We start from the raw sequence: 13,326 nt of genomic DNA, 5'->3' as shown, positions 1-13,326 counted from the left end.
CCCTGCATGCATCTGCCCTGTGCTGTCTGCTAATTGAACCATGGTTGCGCTGAAACAGTCAGCTGGAAAAGGGCCAACTTATCTTTGTGCTCCAAAAGAATTTTTAAAAGGAAAAGGAAACTCCTGTTGTGAATTATGAGAATGAGAATCCTTCAAATACTGTTAATAGAGTGATAAGAATTACCTTTTATTCATGTCTGTAATACTCCTATCAGCAAGGACTTACCCTCTCCCTAAGCTTCAATTTAAGATTTTTTTATAGAATTACTTTTCAGAGATACATATTAGCACATTTTTTTCAAAACAGATAAATACTGCCAAAATAATTACTAAACACATCCTTCCCTGCAAAGCCAAACAAGGTCTCAGTTCTGAAAACTTGTATTATTAATGAATGGCACACTGCTGCAAACTAATTGTATGTAAAGTCAATGGGTGCATGTTTAAGAATTTTAATTACTGTTCTGTGATTGCTTTATATTCAATACGTAACATAAAGGTAACAAAGCCTTTATGATGATAAGCAGTTTAATTAGAAAGCCAAGATAAGAAAAAAATGCCTTTAAGTTACAGAATTTGTTCATGCTGGCTATGTGATAACTTGAGTACATGGTTTTCCTTGGTGTTTTAAAATATGAAAAGCTAATTCTACCTAAACCTTTGTTTCTTCACACTACTTGAACTGCCTTATCTGCCATTTTTTTCTCTCTCTTATGGGTGCCAACAGCACAGTTTAATTAGAAAACAAACCTCAGTCTCTGAGCAGGTCCTCACGAGCCCCGCGCTCCACGGCCGGCGCGAGCCCCACAGTGAGCTGAGAGCAGCGCAGGACTGCGCCGGCCATGCAGCACTTACCCTTCAGCAACCTGTCTCCGAGGATGGCCATTGATTTCCTAGTTATTATGAACATGGAATTATTGGATGACAGATGATAGAGTGTTAGGTCCTACAAGTATTTTCCCAAATGGGCTATCCAGCCAGTGTTGCCGTGGCAACGAGGCTGTTTGACAGTGCTTATGACAAAGAAGTCTTTGCTCAGAATTCGGCTACAAAAGAGCTCCTTGCATCCTATCTTATCCTCCCTGGTTTTATCCAGCATCTCCTTACTGCCTCCCCAGCCTGTGGTTCCAGTTGGCTGCTCCAACACCAGCCAAGGTGCTGCCAGCCTTTAGTCCTCCAGGAGAGCACCCTGCCCATGGTGGGACATGACACTTTTGCCTATGATAATGTCAATTCTCCTAAAGTATTAAGTCTGACAGTCCTGAATCCACTGGCAACACAACTTTTGCATCAGAAAACACAACTGAAGACCTAGGAGGAATCATGTTCAGAAATCAGCCATTGCCTAGCGCAGTTAAAAGTTAAGTAATTTCTTCACCTTCCAGCCATTACTCTTTGCTTGCTTGGAGGTTTTTTAAAGCCTTTTTTCTACTAGCAGGACAATATCTTAACACTTTAAAATAAAACCCAGCTACCCACCTTCTCCAAGTGCTGTCATATTTGTTCAATCTTTCTGATAATTTCAGAAAATGCCTCTCCTTTGAGCTTCTGACTCCCAAAAAAGCTGTTTAACAAATCAAAAATTACATGCAATAACAGGTTATTTCACTTAAATGGGCTTACCCCCTTTTAATTCATTGAACAATTTTTCAGAAAGACAATGATAGGAGAGGGAATTACTGAAGAACAGCATTAACAGCTCAGGCTGGTTGCAGCAAACTACCATAAAGCTGCAGCCAGAAAGGATCATATGCCTGGGTTTGCTGCCCAGGATGGCAATTACTCTTCACCACACACAGTTACCACCCTCTTCCACTCTGTCTCAGTCCACAGTAAATTTTGCTGTACTTCCCAGGCTGGGTGGAGATGAGCAGCATTTGAGCTGCCATTGCTTGAATTGTGATAGGTGGGTAGGAAAAGATTTATGAAATCTACTTACATTTTCAATAGGCATCAAATTACCTTGGCAGAACTTGGAAAAGTACACCTGGGAAAGCTGGAAATAGGCCCCATTGTGAAAATATAAGTTAAAAATGTTCCCAGATATTCCCCGATATCCATAACAAATAAGAGGATTTTTTTCTTCCAATCTCCAATAAAAATGTATCCCAAAAGGTGTGGTTTCTGTCAAGATAGAAAAGTACAACTAAAAACTTTAAAGCACACAGAATTAATGGGGGCAGGTACTGACCAGACTCCCAGGAGAAACTGAGGACTAGTCATGGAATAAGAAAACTGAGGTATGTGTCTGCAATGAAGCTTACATGTTCAGTCTGTGCCAACTATCTTGTTTCTGTCTAGAAATACTTTAGGTCTTAAAATAATTGTAAGTGCATTAAAAAAATATTCCTGGTACAGCCACATCTGTTCCTAGCAGCACTTTTATAGGACAGCTTCAATTAGAGTTGGCTCTTGATGAGCCTCATCTAGGCTGCGCTGCACAAAGCAATAAACAAGGCACTGAAAGCACATGGAAAGCTGCAGCTTCATGCTGCCATCAGCCCCCACTGTCATATTTTCTCTCCTTTCATACCCTCCTTCTAGCATACGCAAAGCTGTAAATGTTTTAGGGCTCTGTGATAGTCCCTGAGAAAAACAGGGAGCATATGTAATGTATTTTCACATGGAAAAAAAAAATTGAGATCCTAATTTCTAAAGTGTGCCTTCTGTCCAAAGTATACCCTTGACACTAACTCGGCTGCGATGCAAATCACTTTACAGAGATTACTCAGCCATAGATGATTCCAAGGTACCATCAGAAGGGTATTAGTCAACAATTTCTCATGAAGTCCAATTACATGTTTTCTATATAATTCCCTGACTACCCACTAAAATTTTGCTGATATTAGCCCATCTGAAAGGCATTCCAGGGACCAGGAGCACAGACAATACCCATTACAAAACCATTCTGTGGTTTCTGTCAAATCTAAGTTAAATGCTCTATAGGGACTGGAAAGCTGCTATGAAATTGCAGATTCAGGATCTATACAAAACAAAGACAGTATGTCAATATACTCTTCTTTTTAAACAGAGAGAAACATTCAAATATGTGAAGACTGAGCTGAAAAGGATGCATCCACTGGCATAACATGCATTCCCTCTAAGTACCACTGTGATGTAACTCTGAGGCCTGGCCCATAGACATAATTGATGTCATCTGGATTTTCTCTAATTTCTCATGCAAATACAAAATCAGTACCAAAGGCATGTAATTATCAATAGGAAAAGAAATTATATATTTTTTTTAAATCCCTTCCCCTTCTCTCAATAAATTGTCAAAACATATCCTTTCTGAAGACATTTAAATGACTAGATGGTTCAAGGCATGGTTCAAACCCCCTCACCTGCAGGTCATAAATTTGGCTTCAATCTCAGCTGGTAGTGACTAAATTTTACTACAACTAGACAGCTGTTTAATGTTCTATCTGAAACAAGCCAGCAGTTTCAGGCAAGGTCCTACTGGGCAGGTGTTTGCATTATTAAAACACACCACTTCTTTCAATAACACTGTTGGGAGTGTCAGCAAAGAGGCCAAGGATGGAGTAGATTTGAGGACTGCATATGTTGTAGACTTGAGGACTGCAATGAGAAACAAAAAGCTTTGGCTACTTTGGGATTGATGTATAGTGATGAGTAACAGAGAGAAACAGAAGATATCCTTCATTTCACTGAACTTGTTCTAGGAACAAGATAGGAGTTCTTCACCTTATCATAGGCAGCCAACTCTTTCTTAAACCTTTAAATTCTTATCAAGAATTCCTTACCTCTTACGAATTTTCATATAATGAAAAAATATCTGTAAGATTTCACTGTGGAAACAAGTCCCTTTAAAAAAAAAGACCAGTATTTTGGAGGGGGAGGGGTGACAAGGGCATTCATTTTGAGTTTTGTACTGCCATTATACACTGCCAAAACAGAAGAGGCAAACTGTAGTTAAAGAAAAAAAAAAAAAAAAGAAATGGGAAAAGAGAAAAATCTGTGAAGCCTTAAAATAAGTATATTTCTTATTTGTGGGATCTCCAGGGAAACAATTGCTACTTTATTGATTTATGCTACAAAAATAGTATAAGAGAGTACAGCATTGAAATGAAACTTAACGTAACAAATCAACCTAACTAGTATCTTTATCTGAAGTCACTGCAGGTAGCTCATAGTCAGTGTCTCAGAAAGTAAGGGATCAGCTCCAACATTTTGTGCTAAAGAGAACAGTGGCAAGCTACTCATCAGGGTATCCTGATGGAAAACTGCTCCAAATACTTATACTCTGTACTGTCTGCCCTTTGGCTTCATATTGCTTCTGTCAAGATGAGAAATTTTGGGGCCATTCATGGGCCGAAGGAAGCAGAAAGAATTTTACTGGAGCTGTCTGGATACACACCAATTACCCTCACTTGGCTAAGTTTTTAGAAGTAAGATTTTCAAGGACGTGAAAGAAAATAGTAACTTGATAGTTCTTGGCCAAGTTAGTGGAGAAAAAATGTACAGAGAATGGCTTTCAAAAGAGAGATTTAGTGTGTTCCTGAAACTGCTAAGTTGAAAAAAAATTCCGCTGCTAAGTTAGGAATGGGTGTTAAGGAATATTCCTTTTTTGCTTCACTGAAAGTTCCTTTAAGTGATCTCATATGATTAAGACTCTGAAAAGTAAATGAAGAAAGTGTAAGGCTACTTCCTTCAAAACTTCAATTTTAAAATCCTTATTACAGTCTTAGTACAGTGCAATCCTGTATAAACACAGTTGTTTAAAGATAACACTAGTTAACCTTATTTTGCTACGGGCAATCCCAGCAAGCTTTAAAAATAAAAAGAACACATTTGCTCATGAGGCAGTAGTTTCCTATAACATAAAAAGCAAATTCAATCTGCTGTTTAAAAAACTACTGCATTTTCATAGCAATTAAGAAGGGCATTTCCCCCCTAGATTGACTTGTCAATCCTATTAGACCAAATTCTAGTTAAGGGTAGAAAAGTGACTATTTTACGTGCCAAATGAAAATAATTTAATGTGAGTTAATGAGGATTGGCTCATAACTGATTAGTCATTTTGATTCTGGCTTGTTACAGTGGTAAAAATTACTTTCAAAGGATACAGTAGGATCAGCAGTGATTTTTACTCGTTTGAAAAACAAGCTGAGCTTTCCTTTGTGACCAGATTAGGCATAAGAATACCTGAAAACAGGAACAAGATAGGTGCAACAGCTGACATCTAGTTTTGAAAATATAAACTACTTTAAATGATAATAATAATATCTAAACTATTAAGACCTGGCAATCTTTTCTCCATGTCACACTTTCAACAAGTAGCCTTTGACTAACAAAGGCCAAATATCACTATGAAAGAGAAGAGACCAATCTTACTCTTCTGAGCAGCTTTCCATCACCATTCTACAATGCCACACAGGGATGCTCACATGAAGGTTTTTAAAATCAAGTTTATATGTGTCATCATGCACATTTTTTGAAACTAAGCTCATTACAATGTGCAATACCAAATGCTGCATGAGAAGAACAAGCCCTGCTAGTCCTTCACAAATGGATAAGGAGTTGCTCAGCCGGCTCAGAAGGCATCCCAGGGCAGCTGGCCTTCAGTGTGTCAGGACACAGGACTGGACAAAGCAAAAATACCTTAAAACAGATCACCTACACCTTTTTTATTTCTTATATCCTGGATAACTATGAGGTTGTGTAAGAATTTGCATTTCTCAGTATCACTTAGAAACATTCAATTCTTTCATGACAACAGATGTATTCTATTCCTGTGGCACCTCATCTGTCCTTGAGAACCATACAGAAAATGAGTGATGACATTTCACTTTCAACATTTTGTGTAAAGACAGAAAATAATGTCAAACAAAATCCTAAACCCAGATTATTGGATGCTTGAAAACTCATCTCATTTTTTCATGTGGACACAGGTAACAAAATGATTAATGATTTCTGGCTCCACAAAAATAAATTTAAAACTATTAAGTCACTATTGAACTGGTCATTTCACTACCTCAAGAAACCAGATTTATGATTGATTTAATTCAATTGAAGGAGATGGGTCTTTTCATGTAATTGCCACCATTGCAGTAAAGTAACTCTCCTACTTGGTCTGTAAAATCCCAAAGGCCATAGCGAGGTTTACGCTTTACATCAACCACCACGAGAAATTATTTGGCTGAAATTATTCATACTTAAATACTTTTATTTTGGTATTGTGACTTTTAGTAGCTGATCTTCTCCAGAATCCAAATCAAAACCTGGAGGACAGAGGTAAGAAAAAACTCAAAACCTCTCTGGGTACTAGGAAGACAATCTTTTCAATATGTTTAGGCTCTTAGAATTTCAGAAACATACTATAAGTTCCTTAAGTACCTGACCAGTTCTTCTTAACTTTAAACATTTCCGAGCATCAAAATTACTTTGAAATCAGATAATGACAATTAAAAAATACAATATTAACCTAGTAAACAACATTCCAGTACTTTAAATTGACAATTGATACTCTATCTGAAAGAAGCACTGTTTGCTCTTGTCCCCTCTCAGCAAGGATTCAGTGTTTAGATTTGACTTTGAAAACACACAGTCTGCTCTTAGTGACACAGTGTGGCATATAAAACTTTATTCAAAGTACACCACATAGACAAAGGGAGTTTGTTGGGCTCTTCATTGTACATTTCTATATTCACCTGCACTTCTAGTGCAGCCTTCATAATAAGTCAAAATTAATGGGGATGTAAAAGAATCAGAAAAAAACTTCAGATGTTTCCTGTAGCCTATTTACATGCAAGTTTCACAAAGACTTAAAATAATCTAGATCCTTATATAAGACTGCTTTAGGACCCTGGACTGTACTTACATATAATGTTGTATGAAGTTTTTAGTATTAGATACGTGTCCAGAATCACCGTGATAGGATGTTCATCATGCTAATTGTATGCAGGTCACTGCAATTGGAGCAAGGTGCACGAGGCCACTGTGGCACTCCGCTGTATCCCAGAGCACAGTGCTGAGCAGGGGCATGCCACATGCCCTCCTACCTGTCAGCAATATGCAACCCCATCTGCTCTAGTCCACCTGCAAGAGAGAAATAAACTTTGCCCCTCAACCAGGACATTTCCTAAGCACCAGCTTCCAATTTCAGTTGAGGAAACAGATCCTTCCGTTTTAAAAGTGTGCAGCATGTTCATTGCTCTTTAATTTCACATAGTCCCCCTGAAGCACTTTACTACTGAACAGCCTTTAATATGATTTGAAACAGATACCACTCCAGGGCTTTCTCATCTTCATCACTTGTTTGTTTTGACCTTGACATTTACTCAATTAGAACTGATTTGCCAATCATGCACAACACTTCCTAAAGTCCATTTCCATACACCAGTGCATAGGCCCATCCAGTTAGCAATGATCTTACCTCATCCAAAGTAAAAATCTACAAAACCAAGGAGCATACAAAATAGCCAATATGTCTGTCACAAAGCATCTGAAATTTCTTTCCTACCATTGCTTTCAGTAAATGGAAAATAAGAGAAGCTATGAAACCTCTTTTGGCAAATAATAAGTTCCAGCACGGCCTAACTGTCAGATTAATCAGCTCCTTGAAATTTGCCTCAGGAGGAAGCAAAAGAAGGAATGGTTCATTCAGGAAATCAGGATTCATCCCACGAATATCATGTCAGCTCCTCCATAGCTGGGGAAGAAAGGGGAGCACACAGTCCCTACCACATCTCTGTCACATGCTCAGTGCTGGGAGAGGAAGAATTGTTAAAATTGTCAAGTACCATTCACAAATTTATGCCTGTGGAGTTGTTCCTTCTGGAAGAGAACCAAATAACTCATACTTTTTGAAAATTGCTTCTGACAGCTTCTCAGTCTGCTTCAGGCTGGCTCTCAGTGATGATTTGTATTTTCATATACTTCTCATACATTAAGAAATTTACACCTGTCAGGTCCTGACAGAGTGTCTCCATCTTCAACCTTTTCAGGGAAAATTCTTTGCTTGCAGACATTATCCAAATAAGTTTCTATCAGAAGTCTGGGTGACATAACAGGTGGGGGTCCAAGAAATATGCAGCAGACAAGCACAGAATTTTAATGAGAAACAGGGGCTTCTGCACTGGCATAAAAGGGATGGAAATTAAAGCACTGATTCCTGTCACTTTAAGCTGCTCATAAAGCCCATGGGTTTTAGGAGAAGACATAAATGCCCAGTGCAGAACTTTCTTTACTACCCAGGCTGACATCAGAATTTTTATTTCTATTTATGGAATCATGCTTGGGGTCAGAAAAGCAGCTTAGAGAACAAGATTCTTCTTAAATAAGCAGGAGGATGGTCATCCCTGCTGGTACACTCCTTGATAGCAAATAAATTCCTGCTCCCCACAGCCAAAGTGGCCAGAAGAAAGGCTAAAAAAATGTGAGGGATGTGAGACATGCTCGGGCATGGGATTCCTTGTGCATTCAGCCAAGCCCTGACCTGACAATCCTCAGAAAGCTTACACCACTGAAGACACTTACTTCTCACCACAGAAATACTATGCTTTTAAGAACCTGTAAGAAAAAAATGTGAACTTTGTGGCTCAGATTCAGGGTTGTGTCAAGTACCACAGTCCTCAGCCCAAGTATTTTGTTGAGAAGACCTATAGCAGTATTTCCAGCTCAGTCAATGCATGCTTGCCACATGGCTAGCAGCATCCTGGCACAGCTGCTCCTTCAAAAAGCTCACATATGCCTGTAAGGACAAGAGACATCTGTCTGCATATCCTTCCCTTCACCTCCCTGTCCCTCAGGATGCAGAAGGTTTCACTCCATGACTGCTCCCAATACTTCATTTTCACATGGGAGATGGAATTTGCAAGGAACACAGGGTGACATGATAGCAAGAGGCAGTGGGCAAGAAGTGACATCATTGCTTGTGTAAGAAAAGCAGTGTGGGATGCCTGGTCAAGACCATACCTCCACTGGCTGGGAATGATAATTTGGGTCAGGAGCATGAGGAAGGGAAACAAACATCACTCAGTGTTTGTTTCTGACCTCTTTTTAATGCTGTCTGAATGAAGACCTAGACAGGATAAGCAGAGAGGGCTCCTGGCTTCCCTCACCCTTTGGCACTGGAGGGATGAGGGGTGTCAGCAGCACCAGCAGTTTTGTTATGCTCCAGTCAGCAGCAAGCAGAAGACAGAGCACCCACCCTGTTCCCAGTCCCCCTCAAACTCTTTTCTCACTTCCCTGAGAAATGACCCCATGGATTAAGTAAAAGAAACAATATGCTGGCAAGGACCACATGGCAACATCATGCCGCTCCTGCCTTGCCTAGGAGAGCAAGCATTTGCATTCTCTCTGACATTGTAAGGCAAGTTATTTCACATCTATTCCTGCTGTAACTAACCACAGTAACACTGCTGGACAGTAATACTTAATTGCAATTTCTTTTATAGTTTAATAAATGGTTGGATTACCAATGCTGAAAAGACATAATTTGTCAACTGTAAATTAATGTTATTCAAATTAACTTTGGACCATGGAGTGGGCTTTTAATGTCACTCATTTATTCCACACTTACTGCCCCTGTTCTGTAATTGATGTGCAAACTGCTAAATTATTTGAGTTCTCCAATCTTTTTTAATTCTTTATTGCTTAATGCCTTCTGTTGTACTTTAATGATCTGCCATGCCCAGTTCTTCCAAATGAAGGGCTTTGTTAAAAGTCCCGATGAACCACTCAACAGATCAGTTTTTCTCCTTGTCCAACACCTACTTAAAGCCTGTCTTCTCCCTTTGATTGCAGAAGGAACCAAACCTCCAATATCTATATTAGGTCTTGAACCATCTTTCTTGTTCAGGCAAGGGTGCCAAGATTGCCTGTTTCCAGCAAGTTTTAAGGGTAAAGGTAACTATAACACACATGCACACAGTGCTGGAGTTAGATGAGACACTCATATACTTGCTTGAGAGTTTCCCAAAAGGTCACTTCAGTCCCAAAGACAGTCAAACAAACCCTATTAACAGCACAGTCAGCCACTTGTTGGCATTAGCTTTTTCAAAAGGCCACTTTGAGGTTCAGGCTACTGAATGCAGACTCCAGCTTTATTTCATCTAGAGATGCTTAAAAAATTCAAAACTTTTTTTTGTGTGCAAAGATTTCTGAAGTTAATTGCCACATTTAGATAGACTTTTTGTGAAAACACTGCTTTACCTAACTGGAAAAGTATTTAATCACATGCAAAATAAAGCATTTCTTTCAGGTTTCATTTTTCTTTGTAAAAGCCTGTAAGAATGAGGATCTTTTTTTCTTAAAAGATGTCAGTTGCCAAGTACTGAAGTAAGGTGTGATACATATCTGAATGCATGCAAAAAAAAAAAAAATAAATTGTATCATCCTGTATCAAATGAATGTTTGCAATGAATTTAATTAAAAATTAACAAATCTTTGTAAGTGGAGACTTTCTATTCAAAGATACCACAGCCTGTCAGTCAAGGCACAGCTGATGAACACCTGCTCTAATTCTATATACAGCATAAAGCCTAATTATTTTGTCATTCTTGCTTATCTAAGGGAGCTTAATCACAGGATTTGAGGATGTGCCAGCATAAAGGCATGGAATACGTTGAAATTGGTCTGAACATCAGGTAATGAATAAAACTGGATGAGGGCAAAAAGACATGAAAAGAAAATTTAATAAGAAATACAATAAATGTGGTACGTATTGCAGGATTTTATCTACTTTTTTTAAAGTGGTGCCTTTATTTGTATTGGGAAAATAATGAAACTCCCTTTAAATGTCAAAGCAAGCAGAACTACATTGAGGAAAGTTTAAAATACCATGAAGTGGGAAAAAAGCAAACACACAAATATGCAAAGAAACTGATGGAAATAAAAAACACAGGCAAAATACAGAGTAAATGAGAGTAAAAGCAGTTATGGTAAAATTAATTGTGGCTGAGAGAAGGAGCCAAATGCAAAAAAGTGCGTGAGATTCTTCTGACTCAGGTGTTAAAAATTAGTGTTGCAAATGAAGTCAGAGTGAGAGCAGCAAATTTGGCATGTTGGGTATGCAGGAGTGCAAAAATCCATGTTTCTCACCATTAGTGACTGACTGGTGCACATTCACATCATAACAACATTCACTTCTTTTCTAATAAACCAATATCTTTCAATCTCAAACACTGAAAACTTGCTTCTGATTTTTTTTTCATGGAGGAGATGACCTTCCTTTGTCCCCTTTTGTCCCCTTAAAATACTAAAACCAAAACCCCTGGAACAGCCACAGTGCAGTAGCTTGAGAGTGATCAGTTCACCCACATAGCCCGAAAGGAAGACTGTAAGCCACCAGAGTGAAAGACAGCATATAGATATAGTTTGCATTATTTCCCCTCAATCTAAAGATATTTAAATCAACCAAGACATTTACGTACCTTCTTATTTAGCTAGAACTAAATCCTTATATTCTCCATTCAAATATCTCCACTACTTTGTTATTCATGTACTCAAGTACTTCATTACATAACATCAGAAATGAGATTGTAAAATTCACAAGCATTAACAGTTTTTCCAGGTACTTTTTTCCCCCTCCAATTAGCTTACTTCCTAAGTGTTCAGTAGCTTAAAAAAAATGAAGGCAGGCAGAAGTTTAGCAGTAACTGATTATCCCAAATGATTTTTCCTTTTTCTATTAAATTGATTTCACCAACTAAAACACAGTATCTGAAAATTATCTCAGTACAACAAATCCACTGCTAAAAATGGAAATGAGAAACAAAGATTTATTTCAACATGGTATCACAGAATGCCATAAATAAATTCAACATGCTGGGGATTATTTTTGTTTAGTGTCTTATGTTTTGTCATTTTGTTTCAACCAGCCTACCAGACAGCTATGGTAGGTTTGAATAGAATATTGCCCCAAAGCCAAAAATCATGAACATCTTTTATTAGTGAGCCTATTAGATCACTGAAAGAGAAGAGCAATCCAAATCAGTGTTGTAAGGATTCAAATTTAGATTTGTTTCTGTATCAGAAAGCGACTTGCTTCCTCCCAAAGTCACAAAGGCTCATCAGGCTGCAGGCAGAATAGACACAAAAGAGGCTGGTGGTATGGTTGGTTTCCTCAGCAGCAAAGCAGCCACGTGCCCTATCGAATGCCTGATCCCTGGTCAAGCCTCTTGCACTCGGATTCTCACAAATCCTGTCAGGAGCAGCTGAGGGAGCTGGGGTTGTTCAGCCTTAAGAAAAGGAGGGGAAACCTTACCACTCTGCAATACCTGAAATGAGGTTGTAGCAAGGTGGAAGTCAGTCTGTTTTCTCAGGTAGCAAGTGACAGGGCAAGAGGAAATGGACTCAAGTTGTATCAAGAGAGGTTTAGACTGGATATTAGGAAAAAATTCTTAACTAAAAGGGTGGTCAAGCACTGGAACAGGCTGCTGAGTTCACCACTCCTGGAGCTATTTAGAAGGTGTGTAGATGTGGCACTTTGGGACATGGTTTAGTGGTGGGCTCAGCAATGCTGTGTTAATGCTTGGACTCAGTGACCCCAGAGGTCTTTCCCAATCTAAGTAATTATGTGATTGTATGATATCCTTGCTGAACTGCCTTTGACCAAGGCTATATTACAGCCTTAAAAACAGATGCTTGAAATCAAAGGGATGCTGGCCTTATAAGCCCTACAAGGGGGAAACCACATGTGACACACACATGCTTTGAAAGCATGCTGTCCTGATAGAGCACTCTCCAGCAAGACTGTGAGTCAGTGCCAGCCTTACAGCACACAGCTTGCCTCATAGCCACCATCGTGGTCTAGCTTGGCCCTCGGAGACACCCTATTGCCCTGACCAGGCTTCCTTTCAAAGCACCTTTATGGGGCAGAAAAAAGACTCATCCAATGCTGTGTTACTGTAAAACGTGATGCACTAGGCATCAGTGGCAGCAGGTGACTGTTTTACCACAGCTTGGCGTGTTCTTGTTTGTAAACCATCAGCATAATACTTCACACATAACTGGTTGTATCTCATTAATATGTCAGTGTGGTGCTACAAAAACAGAAGGCAGGGGGAAGCTGACAGACCAGGTGGATCATGCATAAGATGGAACACACACCTACAAAATGAGTGAAATATGTGTGTTGTCTGTTCATATGTTGAAAATGAGAAGTCTCATCCTTCACTCTGCAACTTCAGTGTTGCGCCATTATAGCTACTGCTATTAAGTTCTCCTGTATCACTCTGCCTAAAATCCACTGCAATACTACAGTTTCACAGACTGCAAAAATAAATGGACAGTTTTTGGTGAAAGATGAAGAAAAAGGACACGATGATGACATATCTTCAAAAATATATAATTTTGTGATAT

At 39.0% G+C, this 13,326-nt stretch overlaps 1 protein-coding gene across 2 annotated transcripts in view; it reads right to left on the bottom strand.

Annotated features, from left to right (window-relative positions):
* PDZRN4 (PDZ domain containing ring finger 4) overlaps positions 1-13,326 on the bottom strand; it is a 228,406-nt gene that overhangs the window by 111,357 nt on the left and 103,723 nt on the right. The window contains exon 1 of one of the 2 annotated variants that reach the window (XM_021545294.2): positions 11,397-11,441. The exons of the other annotated variant lie outside the window; for it this stretch is intronic. The gene's annotated coding sequence lies outside the window, so the exon portion shown is untranslated. Of the gene's footprint in view, positions 1-11,396; positions 11,442-13,326 lie in introns of those variants that run through there. 2 annotated transcript variants of the gene reach the window in all.

The sequence above is a fragment of the Lonchura striata genome, chromosome 5 (genome assembly GCF_046129695.1).
Source record: "Lonchura striata isolate bLonStr1 chromosome 5, bLonStr1.mat, whole genome shotgun sequence".
In the NCBI taxonomy this organism is placed as follows: domain Eukaryota; kingdom Metazoa; phylum Chordata; class Aves; order Passeriformes; family Estrildidae; genus Lonchura; species Lonchura striata.
The sequence above is the reverse complement of the archived record's forward strand: the minus strand, read 5'-3'. Positions and strand labels throughout refer to the sequence as shown.